This window comes from Sciurus vulgaris (genome assembly GCF_902686455.1).
Source record: "Sciurus vulgaris genome assembly, chromosome: 3".
NCBI classification, from domain to species: Eukaryota; Metazoa; Chordata; class Mammalia; order Rodentia; family Sciuridae; genus Sciurus; species Sciurus vulgaris.
The window spans coordinates 66,702,864-66,712,009 of record NC_136463.1 but is presented as its reverse complement, the minus strand read 5'-3'; positions in this window follow the sequence as shown (position 1 = coordinate 66,712,009).

The window sequence follows — 9,146 nt, the reverse complement described above, 5'->3', positions numbered from 1 at the left end:
CAGAAGGGCCAGGTCATACTGATCATAGATGTCCTGGGCCTATGACATCATTCCCACCTCACCCAGAACTGTGAAGTTTCCAAATCCAAAGAGTGAGGTATCCAGAAGGACTTCCTGACCAGGCTGGGGAGGCTAAGGCGCAGACAGGAAGGGCCTCTTCCCAGGAGAACTTCCAAAGAGACAGAAGTATGAGGCTGAGCTGCCCAGAGGAAGGGAGAGGAGAGGAGGTCCTCCCTCCCCACCCCTTCCTATGGAGACGGTCTTCCTCCATCGCTGCACCCTCCTCCCCACACAAGAAGGTCAATGCCCCCAAAAGATTGCATCTTCCTGCTCTCATCTGTCCCCCGCTGAGAGAAATGAAAAGTCCATTTGGGGTTCTGGGCTTCTGATAAGAATAGAATATATCCTGGTGCTGCATGCACTGCTGGCCCTAGAAGGTGGTCTCTGGGGGGATCAGGAAGTCACTTGGTCCCACTTCAGATTCACACTCCAGGTACCACCTCCAGGTAGTACCTTCAGGTCACCAAAGGGCAGCTTGAGAGGTAGCCTTGAGAGGCACGGGGCAGAGACAGGAGCCGAAAGCACACACATGAACCTCACATCTTGGAGCAGTCACAGGCAGGCCTCTACTTAGAAAGTTCTTCTGGGATTCAAACCTGGGGCTCTGCCAACACCTACATAGTTCTATGAAAGATCCCATAACGGAACCACAACCATGAGTGCCCTCCCTCCTGAAGCTCTAAGGCAGGGTCCAGGGCTGGGGCTGGGTTGGGTAGGGTGTGGGAGAAGGCATGGCCAACTGGCACACCCAAGAGGAAGACCTGCCTGCCCTAGCCTGGCCCTGGCTGTCTAGGAAGAGGGAGAAGGCTCTCTGCCAAGCCCCCAGAGGATGTGGCACCCAGCTCTGTCCAACTCTGACCTGTGTCTTGACACCCAGGTCCCCAGGGACAGGGTGTTTCCTGAGAGAACTTTACTGGGGCCACTTTCTCACCTTAGACCCTATATCCCAGCCGACATAAGGACATCTACAGGGGGCCCTCGGTCAGAGTCCCATGGGCATTCAGCACACCTGTGCACACCTTGGCTCAAGGAAGACAGGAGGCAAGTAGGACTTTGGATGTAGTTTTGTTGTTATTGTTGTTGTTGTTGTTTGTAACCAGACCAGACTTCAGACTTCTAAAACCTGGTTTCAGCATCACCCTGAAATGAGCCCCCACTCTTGCTCATATACTGCCCTCTGCTGGCCACCCCGCGCCAGCTGTTAAACCACTGTTGAGGGTAACCTTCAATGGGAAGGGAAGCCAATCTGGAGTCCCTTACTTTGTAGGGGAATTAATTCTTTGGAAAAGGAGTCTATGAGGGTTCTAAAACTGATTATAATTCATGCATCCACAAACTTGGAGAAGAAAATTAAATCTTTATCTTCACCCATCTCTACCGGCAACAACGTTTTCCTCAATTATGACCATCAGCAATAAATCACAGTAACTTAAGCAGTGCCTGTGACTTTGTCATTAGAACTCACAGGTATTGTTCTGGGTAAATACCTGTAATCCCAGAATCTCTAAGGGCTGAGGCAGGAGGATTGCAAGCTCAAGACCATCCTTGGCAACTTAGTGAGACTCTGTCTCAAAAGAAATAAATAGGGGCTGGGGATATACCTTAGATGGTAGGGTGCTTGCCTGGCATGCACAAGGCCCTGAGTTCAATCCCCAGCACCACCACCACCACCCAAAAAAAAAAGTGTCAAAATAAATAAATAAAAACAAAAGGACTGGGCTGGTGATATAGCTCAGTCGGTAGAGTGCTTGCCTCGCAAACACAAAGCCCTGGGTTCAATCCCCAGCACCGCAAAAAAATAAAAATAAAAGGACTGAGAGTGTAGCTCTGTGGTAGAGCACCCCTGGGTTGAATCTTCAGTACCATGGGGGGCGGGGGGGAATAAAACAAGTATTGGGCTGGAGATGGAGCTCATTAGAAGAGGCTTGACTAGAATGTGTGAGGCCCTGGGTTTGGTCCCCAGCACTGTGAAAAAAAAAAAATCACAAATATCTTAATAGTATATTGTAAGCACTGAATAATATATACACATGTATCTATGAGTTTTAATACATAAAATATCTAAGATTCCAATATATTTTATGTTCTTAAAACCTCATATTATTTGTAGGCTTTAGCAGATTGACAGCAAAGGTGCACAACACATTAGAAAGTAAAGCACACTTACTTTAGATGCTGAATGGAGGGGAAGTGCAGGGTGACCCTGAGGACTAGAGGGAGGGTACAGGAGACTTGGGGTGGCAGCTCTTTGCCGGCTGAAAGGAAGCATCTTAGTATTCTAACCCTGGTTTGGCAGTCCCAGTGTACACTCTGCAGGCCAAGCCAGGAGGGCAGGAGCTGTGGAGCTCCACGTAGCGTTTGGACTTTCCTGTTCTATCCAGTGGCAAGATCCTCCTGACGCTTCTAAAGAATCAAAGTGAAAAAGCCTGGCCCACTTCAGAGAGAGGATAGAGGAGATCTGGCTCTACCAAAGGAATTGCGACCCCTTCAAGGTCAACGGCACATCAACTTCAGCATTGGGTCTAGCCCCACCTCCACTCTGTCCTCTTCCTCCTTCTACCACCCAGGGATCCTCTAGATTACTAGGGAAAGTGCCATTGTCAGCAAGAACAGTGACAGGAGCAGGGGCCCAAGGTGGACCCTAATATCAGGAGCCCCCTCCTGTCTGAAGGTGGAAGTGCAGCAGATGCTGTCTGGAACCAGGGCCCAGTTTCACTTAGCAGCTCTGGTGAGGATTATTTGTGGTAGGGGAGAGGCCTCTTTCTGACACCAGTAGAGGACTCTCCTCCCCCTTGCTATAGCTTCTCTACAGATTTGTAACCCCATAAATTACAATAATGACAAGACCCTATGCCTCATCACTCCCACAAACACTTTCTTGCCCACATGCCCCTTCCCCACCTCTGTGGCAATCAACCATTTCTCAGTGCTGGATTCTTGGTGAAACTTTCTTCCTTAGTGTCTAACACAGCCTGCTTCAAAATAGTCTCCTCCCATCTCCACTGCTGGTTCCCCTCCCTCTGCCCTGATCTCAAATGCTGGCCTTCTCTAGGGTTACACACTCTCGTTCCTGAATGAGAATTCCAGTTGAGAATGAAGAACCACTGGCTTCCTTTGAGAGAATCCCAATAGCAGAACATTTGGCATTCCTGCCCCCTGATCACTAAATACCAGTAGTGCCAGTCAAGGACCCTAAAATCTAAGCTACCATTACAGTTTCAGCAATTGCTTAATGGCCAATAACCTCTGACAACCACCATCTCCAGCCCTTATTCCCTTCTTGGTCTCAGGGCTTAAATTTCCTGTCCCCAATCATTTCTTCCAGGACATCTGTATCATACCACAGCAGCATACCACATACCATACCACAGCACACCACCTGACCTCTTCATCTTCTGCCAGTCCTCACTCCTGATCCATCCTGGGTCTCCAAGCCCAGTGATAGCACCCCCATCCATCCACCCCAACACCCAGGTCACAAACCAGATGTCAGCCTTGACTCCTCCCCTTCTACAGCTATTATGATTTAGATGTGATCTGTCCTCAAAAACATGTGTAAGACAATGCAAGAAAGTTCAGAAGTGAAACTATGAGTTATGAAAGCCTTAACCTAATCAATGTGTTAATCCCTTGATAGGGGTTAACTGGATGGCAATCATAAGCAGGTAGGGTACAGCTGAAGGAGGTAGATCCCTGGGAGTGTGCCTTTGGGGTACCATCTTCCCAGCTGTTTTCCTCTGCCACACTCTTCTTCCATGATGTTCTGCTTTACTTCAGGTCCTAAGGAATGGAGTTGTCCATCTATGGACTAAGACCTCTGAAACTGTGAGCCCCAAAATAAACTTTTCCTCCTCTAAAATGGTTCTTGTCTGGTCTTTTGTTCACAGCAGCAAAAAAGCTGACTGAAACAATGTCCCCTCATCCAATCAGCAACCAGTCCTGGGAATTTCACTTTAAAAAAAAAAAAAAAAAAAAAAAAAAAAAAAACTCAACTTCATTTATTTCTCTTTATTTCTGTGAACACTGACCTAATCCCTTCATCCTTCACCCCAATCCCTGCAACACCTTCTTCTCTGCCCCACAGCCTACCCCCTGCCTCCAGTCTGGTATCTAAACAGGATTCAAATCCTGGCTCTGCCACTTAGCAACTGTGCAGTGTTGGCTGAGCAAGCAAACCTCTCTGGACCAACATTTTCTATAAAATGGGCATAAGAATAGTGCCTTCTTCAGATAAGGTTATGAGCCTTTTGTTATGAGTAAACTCATGCATGTAAAACACCCATCATCAGACCAGACACTTATTAAAACTTATTAGTCTTCTTTCCAATTCACCCCTCACTTAGGATCCAGTGATAATCCAACCATGTGATTCCTGTTAGTCCTCCTCACCGTCCTCAGAAGAAGCCCCAATTGCTGAGCTCTGCTAGTGGCCAGATCCAGCATCCAAAGCTCAAAGTTCTTCCTCAATTAGTTCTTATGGACAGCAAGTTGGATCCTGTTTTCTCTTCATTCTTCCAATCCCTGATTTTTCACTGCGGTATTTAATGTATAGTCACTGAAACTGCCACTCATGAGGGAGGACTGACTTCTGTCACTTTGTTTGTTTCCTATATGCCTCATAGCTTTTTCGCCCCCTCTTTCCCAGCACGTTCTTTCCTATTTAGTTGATTTTTGTGGTGAAACATTTTAATTCCCATCCCTTTCACCTGGGATATGTACTATAGCTATTTCTTTGGGGTTCCATGGGAATTCCATTTAATGTGTGAAAGTGACACCGCTATGATGTGAGTCTAGAGCAGTGTAACTCCCACAACATACAGAATGCTGCTCCCATAAACTCCACCCCCATACACCTTCAGTTATTGAAAGTCACATGTATGTGCATTATGCGTACAATAACATAGACAAATAATCGGGGTTTCTGGCTAAATTAATCTCTTTAATCATGTTAGAAACAAAGTAGCAATAGCTTTTATAATTGTCATTAATTTGCCTTTCTAGAGATTTTTCTGTCTTTATCCAGCTTTCCTGTCTGACATCTTTCAGTTTGACCTGAAAGACTCCCCTCATGAAGGGCAGGTCCAGTGGTGCCCATCTCATTTGACTTTCATTTGCCATATGCTGTGATTTGAATGTATGTGTCCCTCCAAAATTCTGGTTGAAACTTCAATCCTAATGCAACAGTATTGAGAGGTGGAACCTTTAGGAAGTGGTTTGGACATGAGGTTCCAACTTCCTGGATGTGAGTGCACCCTTAGAAAACAGCACTTGTCTAGCATGTACAAGGCTCTAGTTTCATCCTCAGCAACCATCACACACACACACACACACACACACACACACACACACACACACACACACATTTCTTATGCTGGGCATGGTGGTAACATCCTATAACCCTTGCGACTTTGGAGGCTGAATTGGGAGGATCACAAATTCAAGGACAGCAGAGGCAGTTCAGTGAGAACCTGTGTCAAAATAAAAAGAGCTAGTAATGTAACTCAATGGCACAGTGCTTGCCTAACACACATGATGTGCTGCTTTCAATAACCAGTACCACAAAAGAAAGAAAGAATGGAAAGTATTTCTGGGAGTGAGTTCAATCCTCTGCCCCTTCCACCATGTGAGGACATGGCAATAAGATAAAACGTTAGAAGCAGAAAATGAGCCCTCTCTACAAGGCAAATATCCTGGCACTGTGACTTTAGACTTGTCAGACTCCAGAACTGAGAGAATTCAATTTCTATTGCTAAAAAATTACCTAGTCTAAGGTATTTTGATATAACAGCATGAAGGGATCAAGGCATCTGGGAATGCCTCTATTTCCTCCCCTATGGAAGACACTTGCTGACCATAGGATTCTTGGCTGACATGATTGTTCTTCATGACTATGAATAGACCAATCCACTACCTTCTGGGTTCCAAGGTTTCTGATGAGAAATCTGATGAGGACCTTATGGGAAAATTATGATGAAATCTCTCTTCCTTTCAGCCCTATAGATGTTAATAACATGTCCTGCAGTGACATGGGGAACAGAGCATTTTGTTACAGTATCATCATGTGAGTGAAGTACTACCATCCTTTTGACACCAATACTTCCAAGGTGAACGGAAAAGGAATTGAATACAAGTGTAAACACAACAAGATCTTTAAAAGCCAAAAGTTATTACAGATTTTCAGACTCAAAATGGAACTGAAGCATCCTACAGGTTTTAATTTCTAACCAAGTAAATATCTTTCTCAATAGTCCACTGAAGCAAAAAACTTCTGGAGTCCTTTCACATCCTTCTTATTAAAGTGGAAACACACCTGGAAGCCAAAAACTAAGACAATCACTGTGGGTTACCCCCAGCCATAACTGAGTCATTTCTTACTCTGACCTCACAAGTAGCCACTGAGGGGTAATTTCAAACACCAGCTATACAAGCCCCTAGTTATGGCTGGATTTTTGTCCAAAAGCAGAGGGAGCTCTTGGTGCTGACCTGTTGGACTAACAGATAGTTAGCTCATTTGGTAGTTTGGTGGTTCTGGTTTTGGTCTTTTGACTGGCTTTTTGATTTGGCGGTTTTTTGTTTGGTTGGTTGATTTTTTTTAATTTTTGCAAGTTTTTTGTTGTTATTATTTTTGTTTTTGCTTTTATCTAGCATTCTTGGTGTTCCTGCTTAGAATGCATAGTAAGAATAGTCAAAGTAGCAAGGTTATGAGAGTGTAGCAGGGCCTCTCAGCCAGCTCTTCCTTTAAGGATGCACTCACATGCCACTACTGGGTTTTAAGAGACATGTGGGAAGGGCAATTTTGTTCAGGTGAAACTGGCCTGACATGTCATCACAGGGTCAAAGGGGGCAGTGTTAGTCCTGCCATAGTAGAGTGGAACATAGTTCACATTATATCTGAAGTGGATATAATAAAGACCATGGAACACCAAAATGGGATCAAGTTGTTTTGCATTGTTGAAACCCTTGATAGCATCCATATTGTGATGGAGCATGTGAGTGAGGGGAAGCTACTGTGCCACACCCCAGAGGCCATTGGCAAGCAGGTGGAGGAGCCCAGAGAGTGTTCTAGAGATCACATGCACTGTGCACAACTTCCACAATAAGGGCACAGAGATCTGAGGCCAGAGAATGTCCTGGTGGATGCTGGAGGCAACATTGAACTCTGCAACTTCTGCCTGGCTTGCAGCTTCACTGCCCAAAAAAAGCTGGACATGTTCTTTGGCACTCTCCCATACTGTGCCCCAGAACTCGACCCGTGGGAAAAACAGAACAGTTTTATAGTGCTGTCTGGAACCTGGGTGTCTTCCTGTACTTCATGCTCATGGGCTGCCTCCCATTTAACATAATCACTGCTGTGCATCTGGGGAGCAGGTCCTGCACCCAAGATATGGCATTTCCTCTCACCTGTCCACCAAAGAGGGAACTCTCATTACTTAAATCCTGACTGTACCCCACACAGAGACTCACAGTAGACCAAATCATGGGGCACCCATGGCTGAGCCCCATGGGTGAGGAATATGCCCCAAATCATTCTAGTGAGCCATTCCCCACCCACCTGGACCTCTTGATAGGGTCTTATTTGACATGGGTTATGGCTCATGTGCTACATGGGTATCCTTGGTAACCAGAAAGTTTAATGAGGCAATGGCTACGTTTCTGATGCTCCAGCACCAAACAACCCAGAGGACAGATTGCACAGTCCAAGTTAAGCATGTGCACCCAGAGGTTGGGCCTTGCCCATCCCCCACCCCAGCTTCACTCTCCACCCAAAGAAGAGTGCTAGTGAGTCTTTCCTTTGCCCCTTCCCCTTCTTGTCCCATAAGAATCAGCTGTGTGAGAAGGACAAGCCTTCAGGGCATAAGGGCAGCAAAAGAGCCAGTCTGCCTGCCAAGCAAGGAGCCTCACTCCCAGCGTAGCCTCCCAGCATGCCCTAGCAGCCCCTGGATGAGCAGCAGTGGATGGGAGGCAGAGAGCAGGAAGTCCTCCCAGGGTACGTCATCAGAAGAAAGCTCCTCCACCAAGATCCCCATAATGGAACCACGCTTCTACCCCTAACACAGCAAGGGCCAGAAGGGAGTGACTAAGAAGATTGCCAACTATATTCTCTAAATACGTTTCTGTGTGCCAGCCCAAAAGACAGGTCCTGGACTAAGAAACAGAGGTTCAATGAAAGTGAACAACTGAATTACCAGTCACACCACAGAGGTGAGTTAGTCCAGCATTTTATTTTTACATAAGATTTTATTGATGTCATTTTCAATTGACACATCATAACTATATGCATTTATGGGCTACAATGATGTTTAAAGAAATGCATACACCTCAGAATGATTAACTCATGCTTATTAACATATCAGTTTCCTCTCATGGTATATCACGTATGTGGAACAGCTGCCCGCGAATTCCAGTCATGAGACCATCTGGAATCACCTAGAGACAAGGGGGCTCCACCACCCCACCTGGAAGAGACATCAGAGACTGTGTTTCCTCTGGACACATCTCCCTGCCCTGCTCTTTTCTGTCCTTTCCTCCATGTTCCTGGGATCACAGAGATGGTTCTTAATAAATTTTTGTTTCTCACATATCTTGTAATAGAATTGATGCTCCCAAAATGTTCACAGATATTTTACTGTTTTGCTTCCTCCTTGCAGAGTTGGACCTGGGCACACTTCAGGCAGTAATGTAGTACCAGGAGCTCATCCAAAACCTAAAAGGAAAAGTGACTTCAGAGACTATCAACATCCCCCAACAGCAACAAATGATTCAAAGTGCTTCTGAAGGGACAAGGTTCTGGGCTTTTGGTTGGGGGACAGGGGGAAGAAATACAGACCCTGTGTGTGACCTTCTGACAACTGATAGTACCTGGTTACTGTTTTCAGAAGGGAACTTTGCTGGGAGTCAGGGAAGTGGCAGGGTGCCTTTCCTAGAGCTGCTGCTCAGTTCCTTGACTGTATCACCCAAGAAATTCAGTCTTCCCCTGGTGATGTTTTCTCCTTCTAGAGCAGTGGCGTGAGGCAGTCCCTCTGAGAGGCCTGACCCAGATAGCGGACTGAGATTCCAAGGCAGGCTGAGCAGCGAGCCAGATATCC